Here is a 27,108-nt window from a genome sequence, read left to right on the forward strand (position 1 = left end):
CACACACACACACACACACACACACACACCCACACACCCAAGCATGATACGCCGCAAACGCTCACACACACTGAAGCTAGATGCTCTCTCAGAGGTTCAGATTTTCTTCTTTTTTTTTTCTTTCTCCCCCTCCTGATTCCTGCTAACTAGATTATTCCACCATCGGGTTGACTGCAGCAGCATCCCCCCACCCCCCCCTCCTACTAACCCTCCTCTTTTACCCTGCATCCCTTCTTTCTTAAATGAGCTCCACTCGCTGTGTTTCCTGCCAGTAGGAGACAGACCAGTCTTTCATGTCTGTCACTTTGCTGTAAATGCGGGCCAGTACTCATCATGCGGGTGATTTTTTTTTGGGGGGGGGAGGGGGGGGGCACTTTGTGTCGATCTTATGTAGGAAGAAGAAGGCAGGTGGTTCAAAGGTGCGAACAAGGCTCCATGTTGCAACAGAGACTCCCTCTCCACCAACACTGTTCCCTATCCGTTGCTTGAGCAGTCCATCATTTTTTGGCCACTCAGTAGTGTTTACCATAAGTGCACTGCACAGCGTTGCTTATTCCTTGGTTTCAGGGGCCACAGGAGCCTCTGGTTTTCTCAACAGGCTGCCGAAAAGCAGCAGGCAAGACAGCAGCAGCGTCAACCTCATGCATCAGATGTAGAGATGTTGTGCCCAGCAGCAGCAGCAGCAGTACAGTTTCTGAACGCTGCAACTGCAGTACAGTAGATCAACGGCATCGTCCCACTGTCGTAGGATTATGTCTCGATGACACTGCCATGTTAAAACCATGACTCTGTGCCCTTAAAATATGCTGAGGTATATTATGGAATATTATGTGACAGATCAACAAAAGTATAGTACGCATTTGCACTTTGTCAGCCAGTTAAATAACTACCAAATAATCATACATAAATACTCGTGGACAGATGTTTTCATAGTTACATTTTATAGCATATTTAGAGAGAAAAATGAATGGCAGCAAAGAAAGTATCTGTCTTCCTCTACAAGTTTGACTTGTTCATGACTTTTAAAGCATCTGATAGATTAAGAACTTTTTTTGGCAGTTTGGATAAATCTGAATCTGTTTTGATAGAGGCCCAAAGGGTAGACTAGAATCAAGTTTATCTTGTTTCTAAACAAGGAATAGTTCAAAGTTTATCTGGTTTTATTAGTGATAGTTGTGCCACCTGTGGTGGAAAGTTGTCATATCATTATAAGTTTGTAGTAAAGTCCTCAGAGATGGTCAAATGGGCTCCTTGCCTTAGTTAATTTTTACACTATAAAAACACTTGTATCTATGCTTCTTCGGTCCATATGACGTATTTGCAAATATTAAATGTCAGCAGTTTTGCAAGAGATCATTGTTATCTCGCTTTTTTGTCAGCTGAACAGCATCGGGGTTTCAACACAAAGTTAGTTTTTAACTTTGGCTTGATCAGGTGCATTGAAACATGCATCTGCCTCAATTAGTGGCTGATACTATCTTTTAGATAGTAAACAAGGAATTCAGATTCTTTTTTTTTTTTTAAAGGTATTGTCGTTTAATTAAGCACTGTGGTTTACACTCAACTTTAGGGTTTTTACCCAATCATGGGACATGACCAGATTGCTGCTTCCCATAGACTAGACATGCACTTAAGCAAATGAAAACCTGTTTATTTGCAACTTACACTACAAGCTGATGCATTCCCCCAGGCTATGCTGTCCTGGTCAGAGAGCCATATCATCCATATCAAACATTATCACTGGCACTGGGCCATGACTGTCTAGTTGTGACTGATTGACTGACTGTCTGCTGTTTCGAAAAGCTCCTCTATGATCCTACGTCCTTTACTTCAACACAATGAGGGCAGTCAATTAAAGCTAACACTGAAGTGCCAGTCGACTGAAATCTGAAGCTGCCACTTTTGAAGTGAGAGTAACCGATATTTACTCCACAGATAATTTTTGCTAAATTGTAAACTGACGGTGTGGACACAAAACCCATTTGTATGGAAGCGGCAGATGGAGCTTTTAGTTTATTTTACTAATATGTAGGCTAGAATACAGCCTACATCTTTAACTCTTGTCAGTGGGGTGCTGTGCTGTTTCAAACAACTTCAAAGCTCCAAACTTATTAATTCTGCACAGTCAGAGAAATTACACTCACAATTAGTTTTAGTTCCAGTAAAGTAAAAAAAAAAACAAAAAACAAACAAACAAAAAAAACAGTTGGATCGAGTAATAATCTATTTTTCATTTGAGGACAGTGAAACCTTTGTGGCTCTCTGTCAGTACAGACAACTGTTTCTAATACGCTGCTCACCGCACTCGAGCTGCAAAGGCCCAGATAAAAGTATTTTTAGTAACATAAAGTGAGATAACGCAGTATGATCTGGCCTGCCAGACTGTATCAATATGACTCGACTTTCTTGATGCTAAACAGTAACATTAGATCTCAGACGTCGTTCTTTCTTTAATCGTTCACATGCTAAAGTTTAATGTTTGCTCAACGCTAAGTTTACATTTGCGATAGTACTTGACTTGTATCACAGTGCAATGCCATGTCCATATGTTTATTAGTCTTTTAAAGCTTCATTTTTCCACTTTGCCTCACTTTTCACCTGTAAAGTGGGTTTGCATCCTTCTCATTTCCTTGTTATTATGATATTACTTTGATCATCATGCTACAAACCAAATGGTAAAATGCATTTGTCTTGGCTGATTTGTGTAGCTATTGTGCATATGCTTGCAGCAGCAAGTCTTTCAGCAAACAGCAGATCTCAAAAGTTTTACACAGCCCTGTTAAAATAACAGGTCACCTTCCTAAACTTTTCTGCCTTTAGTGTGACGGTACAGTTGCACAGGAAAATGATCAAATCTTTTAGCCGGTGACTGTCAAAAATATAAAGGTTGGCCAAACTTGTTTGCAGAAATGTGAACATGTTTGAACTATGGGCATTTATCCAGTTGAAGATCAGTGGGATGTGCTGCACATTCATGAACATCCCACCGCACAACTGATAGCACTAAAAAGATTTGCAACATCTTGGTGTCAGACACCACTGTGGGTTTAGCGGAGCCCCTGGCTCAATGGTCAGGGCGGTAATTTGCAGCAACATGTAATGCCCAATGTTTTACCTGATTACTGTATCAAATAACACAGAAGAACTGCATGACAAATTGAGCGATATGTTACATTTGGTCTGCATATTTCATTTTGGGTTCGATCACCATCACTAAATGGATTGGAATATTAGAGTATCTTTATTATTCCTAACCGTCTCCTTATTATCTACTTTGGCATACCGCTTTGACTTAAATTCGCCAAGCTTCTTAGTTACTGACTTGCTTGTATTCTACATCAATGTCATCGCTTTCCGTCCAGGTTGCAGTTTAATTTTTCATATCTTTCGCATGTTCTGCATAATCTAACCTACCCCCCTTATGTTAACCGCAGCATAACGGCGTCAGTACATGTCTCGGCGTACTTCATTAAGTCGATTAACCAAAGAACCAGCTGAGGAGAAAATATGAAATTACAGTTTCACCCTGCAGCTTTTATAGCAGTGACAACTGTGCCAATGTCAGCACAGATGCCATTGTGAAACTTTGAGAATGTCAGAGAATAGCACACTCCGTGGTTATAAATGACAGGGATTTATTGAGAATTTTTACTGCAAATGTCAGAGGGAAAAGTTAAGTCTGAAGTTGCGTTGCGTAATGAGGCTGATCTTTGACTGGTACTCATTGACATAGCTCAGGTTGGGGACCCTGTAAAAATGTAGATGTTAAACAGGCAGTTTCTCCAAAGAGCAGCCTTGCACCGAATGTGTGAAATCAGTGGGTGGCTTCCTCAAACTTGCGCAGCAGTGGCTCTGTGACAGAGAAGCGACAGTGCAGGTCACAAAACACCCAGGACTTCTTCTCATAGTAGGTCATGGGATTGCAAATTCAACTCAGTTTCAGTATTGTGTGTGTGAGATCGAGGCGTCAAACCAACCAAAGCTTCAGCATTCAGGGTTGTTTTGTTGTGACCTGATTATTGTAAACTTGGCGAAGGACAGCAGACACTGTCATACAGTAATCATTTCTCAGCAGAAATAGTTCGCTTTCACACAATTATTGGCAAAACACAACGGAGACCCATCTTTAACTTTGCGGCAGAGGCCACCACATTCTTATTTAAATTATCTTAGTACTTTTACAAAGCCATGGATTTTATCAAACATGCCTGTCCATATATTAATTCCCCAAATAACCAAATGACAAGTAGATGTAGTGCAGTGGTTGTTATGGAGATTCAGTGACTCCAAGTCTTTGCCGCTGTTCTTCTCTGTGACACTAATTTTATGATGTTTACAACCTTCCTTACTGTGTGTGGCTATCATGATATATCTGGTCGTCGTCCAGCCCTGTTTGTCGCTGTTTATTTGGACATTTGCTACTTTTTTAAGTTTAAAAGTTTATTGTCCTCACTATATGGGCAGGTTTTTTGGGTGAGTAGTTATCTTGTTGTTATTTTCGTGGCATGTGAAGATCACTCAACGTCTGGAATGCTATGTTCTATTATTTTTCCTATTTTTAAGAGCGAATAAGATTTTCGGCTGTCATATCAAATCTGTACCCCAGAAATTGCTAGTTATAAGTAACTACTCCTTCTGAAAAAACTTTAAAAAAGTCAAAGTGTACTGTACAAGAATTGCTAGGTGTACTCTTTCGCAAAAAGTAATGATTTCTGACCATTACCATGACAACAAAAAATATCTTGTGAGTTAATTTGCTCAACAGGTTGTATTTCATTCCCAAATTCTTTGAGAAATGATGCCACTGTTGTAAAGGTGAATATTTTTCATGCTGCTTAGAAGTTTAGACTAACTTTTCTTATCTTAATATTCCAAAAACGTTTACAAGACAAATTAAAGCAGCTTAAAATGTCAAATCAACTGAACAAGTAAAAAAAAAAAAAAAGACAACAAATAATTAAGACCATTAGTTTGGTTGAGTGGAGCAATTTTTGGCATCACCTGTTTATGAACTAAACATCCTTTTAGCGATAAATTATATCTGACAGCTTTCTGAATAGGCTGTTAATGCTTTTTAAAGAACAAAAGCTCCCTTTGGCTTGCCACAGTAAACGCTGCTTTGTTGTGTTGCACGTATCTTCAAGCTTTGCCTGTCAGCTTTATGAATTTACAAGTTGGAATCTAGTCATTTTTTACTGTGCTTTTTCTTTTTTTCTCTGCTAAGAAACATTTTCCCTGTAAGAAACCCTGGTGCTGGTCTCTATCTTTACAGCTCTCATTTCAAAACATGACCTCCCAAATGCAGTTTTTCTTTTTCCAGAATATTGTCTGTATCTGAAACCAGGTTTTTGTGGAAACAAAGAGACGGCAGTGTAATTAAGAGACGGGCATGATTAAAACAAGAACTCTCACAATTACAGAAAACAGCAGGGCTGCCTATAAACTTCCTCTTCTAAACGTCACTGCGTATTGCTAGGTTTCCTACATAAACATTGCAGGAGGTTTGCGAATGGCTGATGTGTTGAAGAAAATCAGTAAATTCTAAAATCATCAGCCAAAGAATGCATGTTAACATATTTTTTGAGCCACACTCTCACATGCCCTTACAGCAGGGTTGAATAAAAAAGGTACAAGATAATTGTGAGCCATTGTTACAAACGCGAAACATATTTTTAGTCTCAGGATAATTAGGGCACGATTGACTTTTCATAAAGGAACAAAAACTCAGGGATTCCAGTCCTTCTTCAGAGTAATTCACAGGGAGAGAAGTCATGTGTTGGTGCAGTGGGCATGCCACAGGTCAACAAGAGAGCCTGTTTCATTTTCATCTCTCTTGGTGTAGTAATGGCAGAGCATGATCAGTTTCTGCAGTGAATTAATTGTGACTATGTCTGTCCTGATCCTGTGGAATATGCCCTGCTGGAATTTTAAGAATCAAGTTCTTGGCTGCCATCTGCTCCCCTCTGAGAGGCAATCAAGTTTACATACAAATCAGAAAAGAGAAGGGGAAAAGCATGTAGTACTTCCATGTACCAAAAAAATAATAATAATAGAGAAAACAAAAGATAGCTTCTCAAAGGAGAATACTTATGTGTGATATGTAATATTGATAAAAAAAAACAAAAAAAAACAGGTATTTTGAAGATGCTCAGTCTTCCATAGTCCATAGACTCTTTGGTCAGGGGAATAATAAAATACGGACGTCATTGGAAGAGCCTGTTGTCCACAATGCACTTTGGAAAGAGGTAAAAAAAAAAAAAAGAAGAAGCACAAGGGAATCTTAGTAAATTTGAAAATGTATTTATTTTTGTCAAAAAAAAGATAAACAAGACTATCCAATTATTAACCGAGTGATATATTTGATTTATTTTTAATTTTCATGCCTAACAGTAAAAGAAACCCTAAAAATACATTTTGTGGAAACCACAGACATCCCATAAACCCAATACTAACAAAAAAGATTCCAACATAGAAATTGTCACCATATTGAAAAGCATGTCCGATATGCATGAATTACTGCATCAGCTGAATTACAACAAACTCTGTCTGTCTACAGAAAGTAAGGTAAGCCTGTTTTAATTGCAACTTTCAGCTGATCTGCATCGTTGGTCTGGTGTCTCTCGTCTCCTTCTTGACAACAGACTCTCTGTGCGGTTTAGGCCTGGCCAGAGTCCTCGACTATTAACCACGGTGATGCTTTTGTCATTAAACCAGGTATTGTTAGTTTAGAATCGGATACATATCGGATGTGATCATGACAGAAAGAACGAGGTCATGGATACAAGCGGCAGAAATTAATTTCCTCCATAGGGTGCCTGGGCTCTCCCTTAGAGATAAGGGAGAAGCTCGGTCATCTAGGGGGGACTCAGAGTAGAGCCGCTGCTCCTTCACGTTGAGAGGAGTCAGTTAAGGTGGCTGGGGCATCTGATAAGGATGCATCCTGCTGCCACCGGGAGGAGGCTCTGGGGAAGACCCAGGACACGCTGGAGGGACTATGTTTCTCGGCTGGCCTGGGAATGCCTTGGGATTCCCCCAGAAGAGCATTAAGTGAAAAAAATCGGAATCGGGTCACTTCAGACTGCAGTGTGAATGCAGCCTTCGTTCCCCTCTGCGATATAATATAGTGTCCCAAGTCAAGACATTGATCCACGACACTTTGCATGACGTGAAAAGTCCTCAGTCCACTTTCCACTTAGCTTGGACAACGGAGGCCTTAGATTTATTTTTAGTATAAAATGAACATCTCATTTCAGAGTAAACCTCTCAAGGGAAAAGCAACATTTCTAATTTGACTAAAATGTAAAACAGCATGCTGTTCTTTGTGAGAGAAAATTCTATAAAGCATGTTGAATTGTTAAAGAAGAAACTGTTGTCAGAATGAACTGCTGGGAGAAGCAGCGAAGAGGAGCTGATTGCTTTGTGATTTGAGTGCTACCTGTGGTGTTATGAGTTGCTCAGTGGAACATGTAGTAGAAAGATAAAGTGATTACTGTGAATGATGCTGATTTAGCAAAATAGATTGTCGAAGAAATGTTAGGTTGCTTATATATACTGTGTGTGTACACACACAGAGAAAGCACTTCTTGATCTGCCAAAGGAACCTTAAACCTCGTGCACCAAAAGCAGAAACACATCCTCAGCTTTCTCCGTCTTTAATGGCAGCTTTAGTTCTGCGGCGCATGTGAGTTATGTTTGACACGGAGTGCTGAAATTGGCTGTTCGTGGATGGGCGCTGACAAGGGCTTGTCAGATGTGAGGTGAAAACGTCGGCGAGCGCAACAAATTTTTCTCATTTGTCAGTTTTATGAACATCACCGTCCTGAATCATTTTGAATCATTTGAGCCCAGAATCGTTTCGGCTCAGGCCTCTCAGTCGTAGTGTTGACGCCACTTCCTTTGGTCTCTGTCGAACAACTGCAAATGAGGCCTGAACAGCTCATTCCCAATGGACTTGTGACGGTACTGCAAGCATTACATTGCATTTGCATCACATCTTCATTGGCCAGGGGAAGCAACCCTTGGCTTACGGGTTCTTCAACATTCGTTTAGCAATTATGGATGGACGGATGCACATGTACAAAAAAAAAAGTCAGGTGATATGTGCCTAGCAGAAGAAATGTTTTTTGAATTAACTTCTGAACTGAATGATCACTTTATATTGTTTCCACCAAGCCACCACAAAATCATATGCGTTCATAGTCAACACACAGGACACGATATTCCAAGTGGTGAATAAAGTTGCTTGTTAGTGTCACATTTCTGTTTTGACTTAACTATTTTGAAGATAGTTAAGTCAGTTTTCTCGCTGCACAGAAAGACGTCTTCTGAAAATTTGACTTTGCTGTGTGGGGTTTAGTTGTGGCTTCCTCCCACAGCCCCAAATTGCATTTGTTAGGTTAATTTGTGTTTTTTAATTGGCTTTAGAAGTGAGTGCGTATGGTTGCTTGTTTCTATGTTGGCTCTAAGGGCTGCTGGAATGATCTCCATCCCACTTTTGACCCTGAAAAGGGCAGAAATGAGAGAGCAGAAAATGGACAAACAGCTGCCTTCCACTCTTACTCTGTTATTATTAAATAGGAATGCATTCTTTTCATGGTATAATTAATATGTTAATATGAAGAACTACATACTAGAGCTCAAAAGATTTTGTTATACCATATTATGGTAGATTACAATAAGTCAAATTTATTCCAACTCACTTGTTGCTCTTCAGTTTCTTTCGCCTTACCGGTTTCCTTCATTTCATGTTTCTTCTTTAACAAAAAAAATCACTATGCTGACCCAGATTTCATTGTTCCTTAAATCGACAATAAGAAACTGCAATTATATTGTTAGATATAAGAGATTTAACATGAAACCACAAGATTAAAGCTTAAATTTTCTGCCTGTAATTTGGCAAAAGGATTTTGCGTGCAACCATGAATAGCAACATTTTCAGTGTCATTAGCATTACCTATAAAATACACATGTGGATCAATTATAGGTTCTCTTCATAAAAAAGTGATGTGTACCGTATTTTCTGAACTATAAGGCGCACCTAAAAACCTTCAATTTCCTCAAAAACCGACAGTGCGCCTTATAATCCGGTGCGCCTTATATATGGACCAATATTGAGCCACAACAGGTCGAGCAACTACGGTAAGCAGCTGGCGACTTCATTTTCGCCCGTAGAAGAAGAAGCGTGCAGTGCATGCTGGGATAGTTGTCAGAACGCTGGTTTGTTAATAAAGTTTGACTGACCTATCTACCTACGGTCATCTGCAGGTCATTTAGCACCACTTTCTCCACGAACATGCTGTGCGCGAACGGAGAAGGGTGCCCATCATCCGGCCACACCCCGGCCCAGTGGCGGAAGGCTCTCCTCGCCGACCAGAGTCGGACTGTTTTGTTGATATTCCAAACAAAACAGTGAAGCAACAGTGCAAAATTTAGTGCAGCTCCATCTAGTGGATGCATAACGTAACTCCAGCCTCTACTGTCGCATCTATTCTATGCGCCTTATAATGCGGTGAGCCTTATTTATGAAAAAAGTTTTAAAATAGGCCATTCTTTGTAGGTGCGCCTTATAATCCGGTGTGCCTTATAGTGTGGAAAATACGGTATATTTCAATATAGTTTTGTCGCATTTGCATGAAGTTTTGTCGCATTTGCATATTAGATACATGAAAATAATGCAAATTCGTTTGGTTTTTCTCTGATAAAATGACAAATGGACTCAAATTATATAGTGCTGTATAGTAGAGTCATTGGGATTTATCAGCAAGCTGATTTGTCTGTGCCGATTTCCTTAATTTTGGGAGATCGGTGATCGGTCGATACTTAGATGTGAAGCCAAACTTCTCCCCAATCTTATGTACTTCAGCAAAGGTCTAAAAATCAATCACTGTCCTTTTCTGCTCTGCTGTGAGACAGGTTTGACTGACAGACTGGCCCACCAAGTCATGTCTGCACATTTGCAGTTAACAGTAATCACTGCCCTGCTGCAGGTTCAGTGACTTTCTTGCTACATTTAGCGACAAATCAGAAAAAAAATAAATAAAAAATCAGTATCGGCCAAAATCGGAATTGGTAGGTCAGGCTTTTTGAAGATAGTAATTGTCGATCGGCAAGAAAACTGCAATCGGTGCACCTCTACTAGGCATATTCAATCTCTAATACACACATATTCATACACAGACTAGCAGACAATTTGCTCAGGGGCACATTGACATTTGGCAGGAGGAAGCTTGAATCAAACCCCCAACTTTCAGATTGCAAGATGACTCCTCTTTCTGTTGAACCACAGTTGTCCTAAATGCAGATCGTAGTGATGTTCCATCAATTAAATTGACTATTTATCTCTATAAATGAGATGTATATTCATCTAAAAAAAAAAACAACCATAAGGCAGTTTTTTTTCTGAGAGTCATTGCTTTTCACATTACTCTTGCTTTGAATGTAGCGTTTGTCGTAACAGCTGCAAAATTGCTCAGGCGAAGGAAGCAGCTTGATTTGAGGCGAAAAATAAAAAATAAAAAGCTCTTTTGACGCTGACTTATTGTGGCTGACAACCGCTGAGTGTTCACACTAAATTTTGATAAGCAAAACTAGTCTCTGCTGACTGGATAGTGAATACACTGTTTCTTTTTGTTGTTTTTTTTTTAAACGTAGCTTGACACCTGCAGACACAAATGTTCTTAATCAGGGATGTGCCTATGATTTTATTTGTTGTCGACGCAAAGACGAGTGTGACTCATCGCAGCATTTGTTTTGGTGCCTGTTGCTCTTTTATGTTCTCGTATAAATATGAAATACAGAGCTTATTTAAGACTGCGAACATAATATGAGGAACTTACCAGTACCGAGATTGTGTAAAAATTGCTATCTACAAATAAGGAGGCTGTATATTTTTTTAAAGACAACATTTCTTTCCATGAATCCTGTGATATTAAGATGCGTTTGAAAGCAGTTTGATCGTACGGCATATGCTCTGTCCACTTTGGTAGGCTGTCCTGTGTCTTCAGGAAGCCTCATAAATCATCTTGTAATTTGGTTCATTTCCTTCACTTAACAGCAGGAGCTCTGTTACACACTGTATCATCCGACTCTCCTATGCTGTTATAGGTGTTGGGGTGTAAAGCCAGGCTTCATAGCCTCCTGCCTAAACGGTGTCAGAAACTGCCTTTTTTTCACACCTTCCGACATCAAATAGGAAGTAACTGTGTCAACGATTTAGTGAAGCTTTTCATGAAAAGAGTTTGCAATGAGAAGCGAGGAGTCTCTGGAGTGATGCCTTCTTTTAAGAGTTCATAGGTGGAAGTTGTCACGGTCGGCGTGTTTTTTTTTGTTGTTGTTTCAGGGTACAGTCATAGTAAAAATGAAGCACATCTTTATATTCTGTGGTTTTATGTTTTTCATAGAGTTTTTTTTGGGTTTAATGAAAGGCTTATTTTTGCAAATTTTCCGTCACTTTTGTTCAGGCGACATGTTACTCACTGTAGGGCTTCGACCTATTTAATAAAACAGAAGATACTCAAACAATTTAAAAACTACTGGAAACCAAAGATGTTTTTTTTCATAAAAAACTTATTAATAACCACAAGCTGCAGTCGCCTAAGCGATCTGGTTTCCAATCACTTGAAGCTGTTGTATACGCTGGTGGTAGCTGTCGTCTCTCAGTCTTAGTGTGTTTTAAAGTTACTTCTACTTATATTTATATATACATATACAAAGAAAAACAATGGAAAGGTTGATTGTGATTTGTTTTTTTATATTTTAAAAACTTAAAGTCTTGTCTCAGCAACAAATGCTTTCATATTTTTAAAAGTGAAGCTTTGAGTAAATAGGTGGCTCAGTGTTAAGACGTCACTGGGTGGCTGCCACTAAAGAATCAAGGATTTCTCAAACATGCAAAATACTACTGTGGATATGTGTTTGGTGAGGAGAAGACATTATAAAATGCTATAATGGTCAAAAAATAACAAAAAATATATATTTATAATCTATTTATCTATTTGTCTTTCATAAAAGCACTGTGAAACCTGTGATGTGTGGCTTTGTGATCTTAAAGTTAGGTTTGAATAATTGTTGAATCTGCTAAAGAGCAAATTATTTATAGAGCTGACAGAGAGTGTGGTTTCTTTGTGCAGACTGTATGTCACATTTAAAAAGTAATGCTTTGGGAACTACAAAGACTATTTGACATAATGTCCCTAAAACTAAAACTCCTTTTTATTTCTCTGATTATAATGTAATCACTCTTTTGTTTGTTGACCACAAAAGGAAATTTCCATTTTATCTCCTTCAGCACAGTAGAGTTTGGCGTTTTAAATATTTTGACACATGACCAAACTAATTCCATGTAGCAAATTCCACATGGAAAAGTCTATATTTCTATATTTTTTTCATGTATTTTTGTGTGTTTTTTAGTCAGTCTGTCTCTTGTATGTTAATAAAATATTATATTGGCCTTTACAATAAGCAATAATCATACCATTATTTAATAAGGAGGTGGAGTTTCCTTATTAATCTTGGATTGCACCATTTCACTTTATGGCACTGGACAGCTTATTGTATGGGATCTGAGCAGAGGAGAAGAGAATGGGAAGACCTACAAACTGTCTAATCATTTATTTAGTAATTTTATATATATATAAAAATATTGATGATTATTATTTTGAAATTCTGCTTTCTGTTATACTACAGTCCTTACAAGATATTCTCATTTGGACTTTTATTCTTTTCATTTAATAAAATATTTGTTTACAAATTTCTATTTTACACACTGTCCAAAATTTTAATTACATTTTATTGGTACTTGTGCCCTTGCTACTTTATTGATTTATGTTTTACTTAAAGACTTACCTAAAGTCTGACTTCAGTTAAATATGGAGAGCTGACTTGACTTTTACACCACGTCGCATATCCAACTTTTACATAATGTGATGTCTCTTTGTTGCAGCCTAAACCCTTTGAAGTTATAATATTATGGAGAAATTAATGACAAACTTTAAGGCATCAACATGTGACCTTATTTGTCATGGTTTCTCGCCATGCCGGTTATTTTACTACATCATCCACTTGATATTAACGCTCAGCTGTCATCTGTTCACTTGTATGAACTTGTTTGATCTGGCGAAACGACCAACACATAAGAGGGGAGAGTGAACCAAACAGGACAGAGGTGCAGTACCTTTCAAGAAATTACATGATTTTTCCTAAAATCACGTCACCAGGAGCTGCTCTCAGTTTTAGGATTCTTTGGGAATATTGGTCCTGGCAGCTGGAAGGAAGTCCCATCCGTACAGAAGATGAGAGTTATTGAGTTTAATAGTATAACAAATCTCAGGCTCGCTATGATACTGTAGAACTTTCATTAAATTTAGCCAATATAACTTTTTTAGCCAATATACAAGTTCCCCCACTATTGTAGAATTAGCTGGCTTTGTGTTTTTTTTTTCGCTGACTGTTTATTTTAGGAATTGAACGACTGTCAGCAAACCTTTTTTTTTTGCTAATATCAGTCTTTGCAATATAAACTAAAGCTAGGTTTAATAAGATGAAAAAAAAGATGGTAACACTTTATTTGAAGGGGGTGAATAAGACTGACATGACATTGTCATAAACATGAATAAGCCTTTATGAATATTTATGACTGTTGTCATAAAGCGTCATTCGGCAAATTATGACACTTTTAATACAAAGTTGACATTATTCAAAATGTCTTTGTTATGACAACTTGACATTAACCAAGAAATCATTACTGATATAAATTTGTTATAAAAATATTATTGATTACACTTTAAAAATTAGGTAACTTTATGTTATTAAAGGTAAAATTTAAACAGCAATGATGTCTTGGTTAATGACAGTCTTATTCACCCCCTTCAAATAAAGTGTCACCAAAAAGATTACATAATAATAACAACAACAACAACAATAATAATAATAAAGTAATATGTGACGTTATTGACTAAATGAAGGGACATATTTGTGAACTAAAAGCCTTTCCTGACACAAGCGGCTGTTTTAACTCTGAATCCCATCATCCCGTCTGAAACATATGTATGTAGGAGAGACTAAAGTAAAAAAAGTCATTTTTTTGTACTAGGATAAGTACATAAAGGGAACCTTAGTTTGGTTGCTAATTTATATATCTGCACATGTTTTAGGACGCTATCCATCCTTTCAAACAATCATGAGTATAACCAGAGCTGTCATAGCATGTACAAAAAAGGTACATGCTACCCCCTTCACATATGTACATAAACACGTACACACACTTCACCCCAAACACCACTGACTTCTTTTAGTGGGCTTGGGAAGTTAATATTAACACTTGGAAACAAAGTGCTAAAACTGAATTCTTGGAAAGTTGAGATTGAAAATTGTTTATCTTTGGCTTATGACCTCGTGTTGTAGCTCATACATGGCACAGTTGACAAATAAAGCAAATATGAAAATATATATTATGATCTAAACACAATCGTTACAAAACTTATGACAGACTAAATTCACTTTTAAGAGTGTAAGAGTTTTTTTTTTTTTTTTAAGAAATAAGTCTAACAACTTTACCAATGTGGTTCTTACCTTTACAGACTTTACAAAACTATGCCTTCCTCCTAGCTTTTTGGTCACATAATCAATGTTTTTTTTTTTTTTTTTCCTTTTCCTAACAGCAAGGCTGAGCTTACTCTTTGGGTCAATTCACCCCAGTTTCATATATATAGTATAATCAAACAATCACATAAAAAAAAGCGATAATTTGATTAGATTTAATTTGACCTCTGTAAGGATTTTACAAAACATCTGATGGCGTGTTGCAAGGATGACTTGTTAGGCAGAAACACAGAGCAGGGTCTGTAGGTCTGCTGATTCTCTGTGCTGAAAGTACCATTCAATTATTTGATTATGATAGATTGCTGATGTGATTTCATGACTCACTGCTGGTCTGCAGCTCATTTATTACCGTTGCCCGTCATCTCTGCCCCCTTACCGATGGCATGAGCTGTGCTGGATGTTCTCTCTCTCTCTCTTTATTGGCATGAATAAAAACATAATGGGACAATGCTGTCATGGTTTGTTGTACAAAGATTAAATTGAAAACTTAATCAAGTAAGACAAAAAAAAAAAAAGAACAAAAGCTTCGTAAGCGATTGAATTGAAGCAACTGGAAATCCATCTGAAATTAATATAATCAAAAATAATTCATGAGATCTTTTCACTTCTTGGACAAAATGTAGTTTTGAGACAGAATTATCTTATTCATTTGCCAGGCTTTTGTCAGCCATTTGCACCGTTTTTATCACGTTGCTTCATGTAGAGGTGAGCAATCTGTGTCAAATGATTTTAAGGCTCTCTTTTGATAGAATACCCCAAGCAGTTATATAAATCAGAGTGAAACTCCATCTTGAAAAGTTAAAAAAAGGGGCAAGAAGGAAACATCTTCAAAAAGCATGACCATAACTTGCTTATGGCAACACCCTTTTTTGTGCTTAAAAAGTGACATTTACTTACCGTTTTTTTGGGACTATAAGCCGCTACTTTTTTCCTACACTTCAAACCATGCAGCTTATAACCCGGTGCTGCTTTTCTGGGGATTTTTCTTCAACCACCAGGGGGCGCTTTAGCAGGAAGTGAATCATTGGAAGTCAAAATTGGAAATCAAAGAAGGAAGAGCTAATTTGCACTTTAGCTGCAGGTATGCTCTGCGTAAACAAAATCATGGTTCGGCTTTGAAGACGGAGTGCTGAGTCTTAGTATATCCAGCAGATTTATTAGGACGCAGCCCTCTACTGTCCTCTGCTGCTACTTATGGAAAAACGAGAGCGGCGGAGATACCAGCGGCTTATACATGTACGTTTCCAGTTTTAAAAAAAAATTGTAGGTGCGGCTTAAAGTATGGTGCGCTCTATAGTCCAGAAAATGTACATTTCCTGCTATCCAGAAACACTTCTCTTGTTTTGCAGAAGTCACTGTGGGCTAGTCAATGTGCTAAATTAGCAGTTGTCTTTTCCTAAAGCTACGTGGACAGACAAACCTGGAGAAAGATAGGCGATTGTAGAACTTCTGGGTCTGCAGAGAAGTATCTGGTAAGGTTTTGCATAGATAAAATGCCCTAAACATGCTATCCTCTTGGCCTGAAATAAGCTTACTCTGTTTTATGAAAACCATTGGGTTTTCTCAAACGCCCCAGTCTGTTGCAGCTCATGGCCGCTCACATCAAGCTGGATTCTGAATCCAGAATCTGCCTGTTAAAAATGAGTCATTACTTTTCAGTGCGGCTCAACATAGACACTTGCAAATTTTGTGACTTGATGTGTCGCTATGAACTGAATTTGTCTACATTGTATTATATCTAACGTATGGAGGGGAATTTGAATAATTGAATTTATGTAATAATAGAATTGGCTACATAAAATAGATTAGTTTGTCCTGTTAAATGTCTTTAGTTTAAATTTGTAATTAATTGGCACTACGTCAATACATTGAATTAATTTCAGTGTAACGGGCTTAGAGACTGCCTTATAACCATTCTCACAACTAAACATGGCATAAAAATGTCCATCAATGTCAGAAACTTACTGGTAAAATTATGTTGGTCAAAACTGTTGTGACAACACCTCTAATTATTTGTCTCTTTTCCTGAGCCATTTCTGCTCCCACATCTGTTTCCTTCCTTTCGTGCAGACGTCATCAGAGAACAAACACCAGCAACGTCCTTTGCCTCAATTTTCACACTGGTATCCTTGGAAATGTTTGACATGATTGTGCTGGGGAAATAAATCATAAAATCGATGTAAATCAGAGTTTAAAAAGTTATAGTTTTAAAAATTCACAATGTACTTTTCCAACAACTTTTGAAATTGGAAAATGTTGAAAATGTGGAGCCTCTTCTGGCAGTATGGAGTTATGCGGCGCTGCCTTTTCCCCACACGTTGGTGCGCATTGCCAGCCAGCTGGCTGAAAGAAAGTTTGCACACTTTTGCCTCCGTTGCAATTTCAGCTGTTTGGAAATATTTCCAGTCTTTGAAAAAAATGGGACGCAAAATGCAATGTGCTGAGGACTCAAAGCAGTGCCACCGATGACTCTTATTAAGGTAACACAGTTGTAAAACTACATCTACAGGCGACATTTTTAACAAAATTTCTCTTTGCCATCAATATTTTACAGCGTTGAGCTGACACAGTGTTGTGTTCCTGCCCTGTATGCTTTCTAAAACTGAAACTGCACTGTTTGTTGGGTTGCAGGAGTGTGTATTTCCTGGCTTGTGTTGAGGTATTTGTACTTTCATGATAAAATCTTACATAAACCTATCAGCAACAAAGTACCAGCTAAGGCTTGAAAGGTTTGCAGGCTGTTCTTATGACCTGAAGGAGTTTCACGTAACTTACACCACTCCACAAAGCTGCCATAAACGGAGAAATATTATGCAAATAATACAAATAATACAAGAGTTCCCAGTGTAATTCAATATTTCCATCCTTTATTTTGTTTTGTAGTGTTTTGCCACCTGAGCCTCGTAGTTGTGAATCTGTCGGTGTCCCTCTGGGGTCACATTATCGTTATGACAGCGAAGCAACTCTCAGCGCTTTTAATGCGGGGCTGTTTGTTTCTCCTCGCTTTAAAGAAGCGACCCTTGTGACCTGCCTGTTGGGGCTTTTTGCCATCTTCCTCCTTAGAGAGATTAATTGCCAGAAGGAAACTGCCATCGACGTGCTCATGAGATCTGATGACTCCGTTCTGAAGTTGATTTCAGGGCAGAAACCACAGTTTGTTACATTTCTTTGTACTCAGACAATGCTTTATAAATTGTGGTGTGCATCGCGCAGCGGCCTTTTATTCGCACTGTCACAAACAGACGGAGGACTTGTTGGGCTTTGAATGATGCGACTGATTCCTATTGTCTATTCAGACTTTTGGACATGAGACAAAGAAAACAAAACAAAAGGAAACATTTTGCTTCCTTTTTAAAATTTTTTTTATTTCAAGCAGTCTGATGTGGAGTTTTCTTTCATGTGCAGATCACTCCCCTCTCTCTGTACAGGGGGCTGTTCTGTGCAGTGCTGGAGGTTGTGTTGTGGCTGTGGTTAGCTGTGTAGATTTTTGCTGCAGTGCAGCAGGGAGCATTGTGCTGCTGCCTCTGTCTCCCTCTCTCTCTCTTTCTTGCTCTCTTTCCTCCTTTCTCCCCGCTTCTTGTCGCTCTGTATATGTGCATTCATTTTTGTGTGTATCATTTAAGTGCAGTGGAATACTTCCAGTGAGTTTTGCTGCTTTAAAGCGATTTCCCTCAGCTTTCTTCTTATTCATGATAGCAATGAAATGGGAGAAGCTCAACACGTTTTCCCATGTTACTTCTTTCCTTCTCTCCTTCCCCAGACTGTGAATTAGATTTGTCAATAATTTCATGATGACCTTTTGCAAGTTCTCGTTTTCGGTCTCGTTTGCTCCTCTACTTCTCACAGTTTCGGGTTGGTTCCCCTTGGGGCTGTTGTCCTTGATTCAGACGTAGAAACGGAGCGATGATGGCAGTGACTGAGTGGCCTGTGTTGTTGTGGTGGTGGTGTATGTTTGGCTCTTTACGCAGAAGGGCCAGTTGTTGTTTTTCTTTTTTTTTGTTGTCGTATACCTACTAGCCTAGATTTAGCAGCAACATTTTCCAGGACAAAACACCTGGCTAAACGGCACATAAGGGGACAATTCAGGACTTTTCACTGTGTAAGGGTAACAAGCAGTTGTTATCTCCAGGAGATAAGTCTTAAATTGTGCAAAAGTTTAACTTTGCCACGTCATAGCCACAAACCCATGAGTTTGTGTGTGATAAAGAAGATTGTACGTGGGTTTCAGAAGAGTGTACATTTTCAGAAAATGCCTCCCAAACAGCATGATGCTGCTTCCACCATTCTTCACTGCAGGGTGACATGCAATGCTAGTTTTTCACCCAAATAATATTTTTCATGTTGGCCAAAAAGTTTAACAAATGTCTCGTCTAATCTGAGCAACTGTTCTCCTGCATGTTTTAATGGCTCACTGGGAACCAAAGACAGGACTTCTTACTTATACTGTCAACTAACTTTTAATTGTTAATTGCCTGATCTAAAAATAAGGTGATGTGTAGAGGAAAAAAATGTTATAGGAGGTTAAGTGAATGCCCTGTTATTAGTAGTTCCCTGCCCTGCTGCCTCCAAGAAAATTACTCTTGACGAAGTAGTTTATATATTAGATTCTTTATGCACCTCGTACTTCCACCATTTACAGTATATAATCAAAAGCTTTTCTCCAAAGCCAACGTGACAATCGTTTGAAGGCTCAAATGATGAATTTTGATGACATGATAAGACGGCAGAAGTCCGCTTTAGTCTTTCCTCCTCTTGGTCTATTAGCTTTAATCTCTCCAACCGACTCGTTTGGATTTATTTTAAAAGAAAGACAGGATCTGAACTGGGTGCAGTGCTTAAACAGAACCTCACTTGGACAATTCTGAGATACCCCTTTAATAGTTTGTTCGACATTTTTGTTTGCAGATCTAGTCAAACGATGTGTACGTGCAGGTTATAATTCGCCATGTCAACCAACGCCTGGCAGCCGCGACATGACGAGGGCTCAACGTTTCTGGCTGGTTACCTCCAGCCAGCTGAGGAAGTGGCAGTGATATCAGTGGGATATGGTTATCTGGTGGCAAGGTGTTGGCAGGTTCTTTACAAGTGGGTGACAGACATGGTATGTGTGTGTGTGTAGCTGCATGAAGAAGGTGTCTATGGTTGTGTGACTGGGTTAAAGGGTTGCATCGAGCTCAGTGCTACACCAGCAGGAGCGTGAAACGCTCAGCGGTAGTTAAAGCGACATGTTTATTACATGTCTCACGGCTCTTGCTGTAAAAAGTGCATTTTGAAAGTTTGAGTGAGTTTGATTTTGACAACATGGAAACGGCATCGTTTGCTAAGATTGTGGAGCGGCATGTGAGAAAGGCGCTAAATGCTGAACGCGGAAACGGTGAGTGGTAACAGGATGTTTGTGGACAGCTATTGAGTCTTGATGGGGCGCATCATCAGTTTCATAAAATTCGGCAACACGGGACAAATTACATATACAATAATCAGGGATTCTTTGGCCAACTAAGTTTTAGCCATTTCCACTTTCTAAATGAAGGATCCCTGATAGAACTGCTGAGTTGTCTCAGAGGAAAATACTGTTTCTGTTATGGAAACACACCATTTGTGCTGCCAATGATGTAATTTTTAAACACCAAAAAAGAACAGGGGGAGTACTGCAATCTCCTCAAGTTTTGCTAGTTTTTYTCTCTCTCTCTCTGCTTTTGGTGTATTTCTGCACACGATTTACAGACAGTTTACACCAAATAAATGTAGAAGCCACTTTACCCATCAAGTTCAGCACTTTTTGTATCACTTTGCAGTTTTTCTCTTCTCAGAAACTCACACAATGGGTACAGAGGTTTTCGAAGCAAACCTTTACTTCACTGTTATTATTTAAACTGGATTTTCCAGGTTCCTTGACGTTTTTCTTTTAATTTTATATTTGCTGGCTACACAGGGCCATAGTTAGCACTGTTGCCTTGCAGCATGAAGGTGCTGGGTTCAAATCCCAGACTGGTTCTTTTTGTGTTTATTGTCTACGTTCTAACCATGCAAGCATGGATCATGTCCAGCTTCTTCTCAGTTAAAAAACATGAAGGTTTCAGTTAATTGGTTGGAAACACCTGTAGATATGAGTGCATGTGTGTGCATGGTTGTGGGTCTGATGTGTCTTTGCACTGCAATGTGATAAACTAGTGAAAAGTCCAGCATGAACTCCACCTTGCTCTCAGCGACTTTTGGAGTTGGGCAGGTCCTGAGCTGATGAGTTTTTCTTCAAACCTTTTTTGAACAAGGAATCACTTCAGAATTGCTCTTCCAAATCAACATGTTATGTTGCAGACTGATGCAACCCTTAATAATAATAATAATAATAATAATAATACATTTTATGCATTTTACACAAATTAAAAAACAGAACAAATTAACAACTGCAAAGGGAACTGATTGATTTAAAGGTTGAAAGCATTAACAGAAGATAAGAGCATCTGATTTTAAGTGCTGCAATCTTTACAGACGCACCTCAAATGCAATAACTTGTATTACGTCAAAAAAAAAAAAAGAATCAGTCTTGAATAATTACATCTTTTTAATTTTCTCTTAATGAATAAAAAAAGGATCTTTCGGCATTGGGTGTTTCTTCTTTCTTGATTTGTGTATGGACAAGTTAAAAATAACCGAAAAATAAAATAAAATAAAATAAGACAAACAAAATCAGACATTTTTTTTAAATTATTTTTTTGTTATGGCAAATTAGTAAATGAAATAGGGTACCATATGGCTGTGGATGTGCAAGAAACATTGTTTGTTCTGCTGTCAAAGCAGAATATGTGTCTGCATGCTAGTGTTATCCAGAATTATCAATAAGATTCCACATGAGAGAAACTGAAAAGACTGAAATCCATGGCTTCTTTCTAGCGCTGTAGCAGCACCGTTAGCTAACATGTGATCAAACGCATGCTTTCTGAAACGATTACTAAAGAGGTTGCTGCGATAGACCTGCTTTTATGGCAACAGAGTCACGATCAGAAAGTTTCAAGGCTGAACAAAATGACAGACTTTTGTGCTGCTGCCAATAGATTTCACTTCTCCACAGCTGTCTCATGATGTTTACTTCTTTTTTATTGTCAAGTGAACTTCTTAAAAGGATCTGCGTTTTAAAAGGTGACTGTATAAGCTGGATGCAGCAGACACAGTTTTACCCACAAATGTTGGCTGTCCCTTATAAAGATTTATATGTATTAAAAAAAGCTGTAAATAAAGTTACATTTTTAAAGTTGTTGCAGTTGCATAGTCTAAAACAGAAACTTAAAAATCCAACTTTTATTTCAGACCACTTGTTTGATTGTAGGGTAAAAATCCCTTTAAAAATAATCAATTTATTTAAAGCAAAATCACCAGTGCCACTCTTACTTGCGCCCATATAGTTTTCAATAAGTTGTGCTTTATAAGACACTTCCAGTCACCAACCTAGATGCTGATTGGCTGTTCTCCCAAGAGTGGAGATAGAGGAGACTGTGGATGTTGGGTGCTGTGGAAGTCAGTTTCCACTGTACATATAAAAACAGATTTTTGGTGTTTGAACTATTAAAATAAGCAGGTATGAGAGCTGGTAGAGGGGGACTTGAGTAATTCGGGGTAGATGTGCTCCCTAAGGGGAGACAGAGCTCTAATGTTGTGTTAACCACTAACGTCACATTGTTTATTGCAGTCGTTTAGTAAGTTATCCACCTTTAAACAATGATTGAGAAAAACAAATGGTGATTGAGAAGAAATTAAAAAACACAACACAACCCTCATAAAAGTGTTTTCTCAGTATTGATACAATTATGAGTATAAAAAAATATTTGACTTTTCTTGTAACCACCAGGAGGAATTACATCCTTACTTTTGGTGTTTAGTTTTCCGGTTTTAAAATATCTGGAGAGCTTCTATGTAAATGATGCCTTACTAACCTACTTAATTTATACCGCTTTGTGTTGGCTTTTGTCAAAGTTTGCCACAACTGACAAGCAAAACTTAAAATCTTACTGTTGAATAGAAGTCTTCAAGATGGCATGAAAACAAAGTAAAAAAAAAAAAAATCCCAATCATGCTCTGTGATTATAGTGTATTAATCTAAAACAACAACAAAAAAACATCTAAATTTAGAAACAAATTTTAATAACAGTGTACAGTATTATAAGTTTTGTTTTGTTTTGCTTTTGACTGCAGAGAATCATTAAAGAGGGATTTTTTTCTCAATGCCCGTCTTTTTAGGAGTGTGGGCAATTTGTGTAAAAAAAAAATAAAATAAAATAAAATAAAATAAAAAATAAGCTTCCCCTAACCTGTGTGCTGCTGAGAAGCTGCTTGTAATGAAGTGGTGAGTCCTCTGAATCACTGACATAAAACAGTGACGGATACACTTTGGATGGAAGCAATGGCTTGTAAAATGTCATTGAAAATGAACTGCTCTGCAGCTAAATTAAAGTAGTCACGGCATAGTTGGTCGAAGTTCTCTGTGATGACAAACGCCCTTTGCTTCACGTAGTAATTCCTGTGCCAAACACCGAGCCCAGCCTGGTCACAGATCGCTCCTTCTGCGCCGCCTCTGTCGTGCCGTATTTTAATCTCACATCAGCGTCTGCGGGCTCACGTCCAAATAAGATGTTTATGATGTTTATGTGCGTGGCCTCCGGAGGTTCTGCTTGCTCCAACGTTTTGTGTTGGGGAAATTATAGGTGAAATTAATGCCGCCGTTTACATTTAATGACCAACACCACGGAGTCATTTTGTCACAGCTCTGCTGCCGTTAGAAGATCAGCGTTTTTCAGAGCAAATCAGCATGTTGACATTTGTCTTCTGGTTGTAATCATGTGGAGATTATAATTACAATTAAAAGTTTTAAAGAATTTTAAAACAGAAGCAGAAAAATCTCCTCGATTTCAGACGAGTACGTGTACTGAGCTGCTGTGTAATGGCCTCTTGCCTTGGGTCCAATTTCTCTTCTGAGCTCATCCAGTCTCTATGCTCTCACGCACTTTGTCTTAATAAAGGGAAATTTCAGATGTAGTCGCCCTTATTTAGATTTTTTTTTCTATTTGCAGCATTAAAACAGAGTAGGATTGTGATTTAAAAAAGACATATTAAAATCTGATGTTTACCTAAAGGCGCCCCAAGGGCCTTTCCAAGCTACTCCATGCGGATAAAATCTTGTGATTATACTCAAAAAGTCTTACAAAATTATTCTCCTGGCCATAGGTACATTTACCACATGGCCAGTCATGCCCAAGCATTACTATTTCATCGCAGCCTACTTGTATTTTCTACCCATAAGGAAGGCATTTTTGCAGCGGCTAGTTACATAGTTTTTGTACTCTATCAAATCTAGACTCTTTGGTTATCCTCAGTGGCTCATGAAGCCTGATTTTCAGGACCCTTTTCAAACACAATGATGTGAAGACAAATTTACCCCACCAGTCACTTCCTGTAAAAGCTTTATTAAATGGAATAATATAGAAAAAGCGTTGTATTTGGCTACAAACTGGAACAGTACAGGTGGTGGCAGCAACAAGTTCCTGGTTTCAAATCCAAAATCATAGCTGTTTTATTAATGAATTGCTCTGAAGTCGCCCTTCGGTATGAGTGTCTGCAAGCATGGCTGTTTGTCCCGGTATATTTGACTTTCGGTCAAATATACAGGACACAGGCAGCAACCCGCCTTTCCCTCCACCTCCATGACCCTCAAAGATAATCTTATGTAGAGCTCTAGTTTTATAGTTGATGTAAAAGCAGCGACTTGTGGGAACAGATGGAACAAACAGTTTTTGTATGTGCGTTCATTTTTCACCAGTTGTTTCCCCACATATTAATATGTTGGGTAGAGCCAACAACTACATACTTCATGTTTTTTGTTCATTACTCCACATCTTATAAAGTACTTCTGCGTCAGTGATGTAATTGATGTTTGTAGCTTTTTTTGTACTTGCAAAAAAACTTAAGAGGTTTACTTTTGGATGTATCATCAAAGTTGTGAAATGACCCTTTAATTTTGGGTCATTTCACACAAAACGAGAAAAACACTTTCCTGACATAATTAAAGTTAGAATTCCCCCCCCCAAGACTTATGTTGAGATGTTTTCTTGTATTTTAGATCAGTCATCAATCAAATCATCCTCACCCTCGGTGATAGACTTTTTATCTCCCTTTTATCTGTCTGTGTTGCACATTAGTTTTCTCTCAGCCCTTCTGCTGTATCACTTTTCCCTACAAGGGCAACAACGGCTCCCCTTGACCAGCATCAGAATGGCCCGTCAGTAAAATCTGATCCTTTTAAACCGAGCAGGCCTGATCTTTTGCATGCCAAAGTCTTGTTGATCAGGGCCAAATGTCCTTCCAACGCCCTCAAACTTTAACCACCAACAGCAAGAAAGGGTCTCTCAATATCTACTCTGTAACTCTAGATTCTGTTGACATGTACAAAGACGATAGGAAGAGAGGAGCGGGTACACGTTCCTCCCAAACCAACTCTGCAATCTCTTTATCGGCTGAGCTGGAGTTGGGATGTGGGACAATCAGGGATGGAAGCGCGCAAGGAGTTTTAGAAGTTTAGACAGGAAGAGATGGATGTACTGTTAGCTTAAGAAAACCATGCAAAATAATTGATGAAAGACTTTTTCTAGACCAAGAAAAGAAGGCATGTCATGAATAACATTTTCAATAAATCATGTAGTCTGTTTTCTTTTCTTTTTTTATTGTCTTGTCCAGGCTAAACTTCAAAGTTGCATCCTTCTTTCCCCAAGATTGTGAATTTCTTAAGGTTTTTCTGTGTTTCTAAGATTTCAATCGGCGTATTTGTTTAGCAAAATCACCCAGAGTAAATCATCTTGCATAGGAATAGATTGGATTACTGGGTACCTTTCCAACATTGGACAGCAGTCTGTAAAATCTTCATCTCTTTATTGGTGATGAAGTGTGTATCGCCATATGTCTAGTTGAGCTATAGCTATACATTCTGCTCACAAGAGAAGATTTTACATTTATTTATGTTCTTAGTTATTTGATAGGAACAAGTAAATACATTTAACATGTTATGTACTGTAGTACTTACTGCTAATTTTCAGTGCTCGTCGCTAGAAGAACCTTAACCAGTCATTAAACACACAACTAAACACAACAAGGGACAGGTACATGATCATAAATCTGACTTTTTTAAATACACGTTTAAGTTCATATCTGAAATGTCCCCAAATGATACAGTGAACTGTAGTTTTGGGTGGGGAAATAAGAATCGCCAATTCATATATCACAAATGTAGGTTAAAGCTACACAAATCATAAACTCTGTTTACAGATGACCTGTAATCGGTGCTGGTGGTTTTCATGTTTGTCTCAGTTTGCAGTGACTTAATGCAATAAAAACAGTTTCATAAGCTCAAACTGTGAATTTAATTATTTCTTAACAAAATGTTTCAGGTTTAAAACTAGAGATTAACTGCAGTCCAGGCTTCTTTGAAAATGTAAAGTAGTCCTTCATCTCTGAAGCATATGCCAACTTTAACATTGTTTTCCAATTACATTTCTTACAGCATTTACAAACTATTTGAGCCCTTGTCTTTTCTTCGGTCACTTCGACTTTTGATAACCCAAAATATTGCCTCGCAGTTTTAAAAATGTGTGAGTGCTTCTTTTGGTTATCAAGTGTTGCTAAGCAGCCCGAAGAGCAGACTTTGTGGTTCAACTATGTCAATAAAACAGGGTAACTCGAGTAGCACCTCCTTTCTGAGCTCAAATTCGGAACTTGAAGCTGAGATTCAAGCTTAAATTATTCAATCATTAACAGCTGGCACTTTTCAGTCTAGACTTTTGTCAGATGAATTTATGCTGTTCTCGCCAATATATGTCTTGGCGAGTCATATTTTACTTTGGCGAAGAATTGTGATGGTTTAGTCTTACAAGAACTCAAACCTCGAGATATTTCTAAGCCCTTCTTGTTAAAGCCTTAAGCTTCACACAAAGGTTATTCCAGGAACTGTTCACTGACGGTAAGATAGAGAAACGGCTCGTAATTTCTCCAGAGTACCGTACTTTATTACTTCCCAACGATGCCTTCAGGTTTCAAGACATGAAGCCGTTACAGGGTTAATCACACACGTTTTCAGAAAGTTGATCTGGGAGATGTTGATGGTGTTTCACTTTGCTGTGGTTAAAAATGTCAGAAATTTAGTAGAAATAGGCACCGGGAGAGATTGTAAAATGTACATGGAAAACTTCTGTATGACTACAAATTGCAGGATCGCAAAAGTTGGCGGACTAGAATATCGGGGTGCATTGAGAAGCCAGTTTCGCAGCTTGCATGTGCGTCTGGGGCACATGCAAGCACACAGATATGAAGTGCCATTATTTATTAGATCTACTGACTTGCACTGGTTCTAACTTGATTACCACACTGATGTGAGATGTTGGCAGCAAAACTGATGGTGAGGGAAGGTAAGAGTAAGTGACAAGGACACCAAGCGATGCACCAAGGTCTTTGTTTCATGTACACCCTGCACAA

The 27,108-nt window shown here is 38.3% G+C and overlaps 1 protein-coding gene across 1 annotated transcript in view; it reads left to right on the forward strand.

Annotated features, from left to right (window-relative positions):
• The window catches only part of fgf14 (fibroblast growth factor 14), a 111,120-nt gene that overhangs the window by 3,089 nt on the left and 80,923 nt on the right, over window positions 1-27,108 (forward strand). The window lies entirely within an intron of this gene.

Source organism: Poecilia reticulata, linkage group LG2 (assembly GCF_000633615.1).
Source record: "Poecilia reticulata strain Guanapo linkage group LG2, Guppy_female_1.0+MT, whole genome shotgun sequence".
Classification (NCBI taxonomy): Eukaryota; Metazoa; Chordata; class Actinopteri; order Cyprinodontiformes; family Poeciliidae; genus Poecilia; species Poecilia reticulata.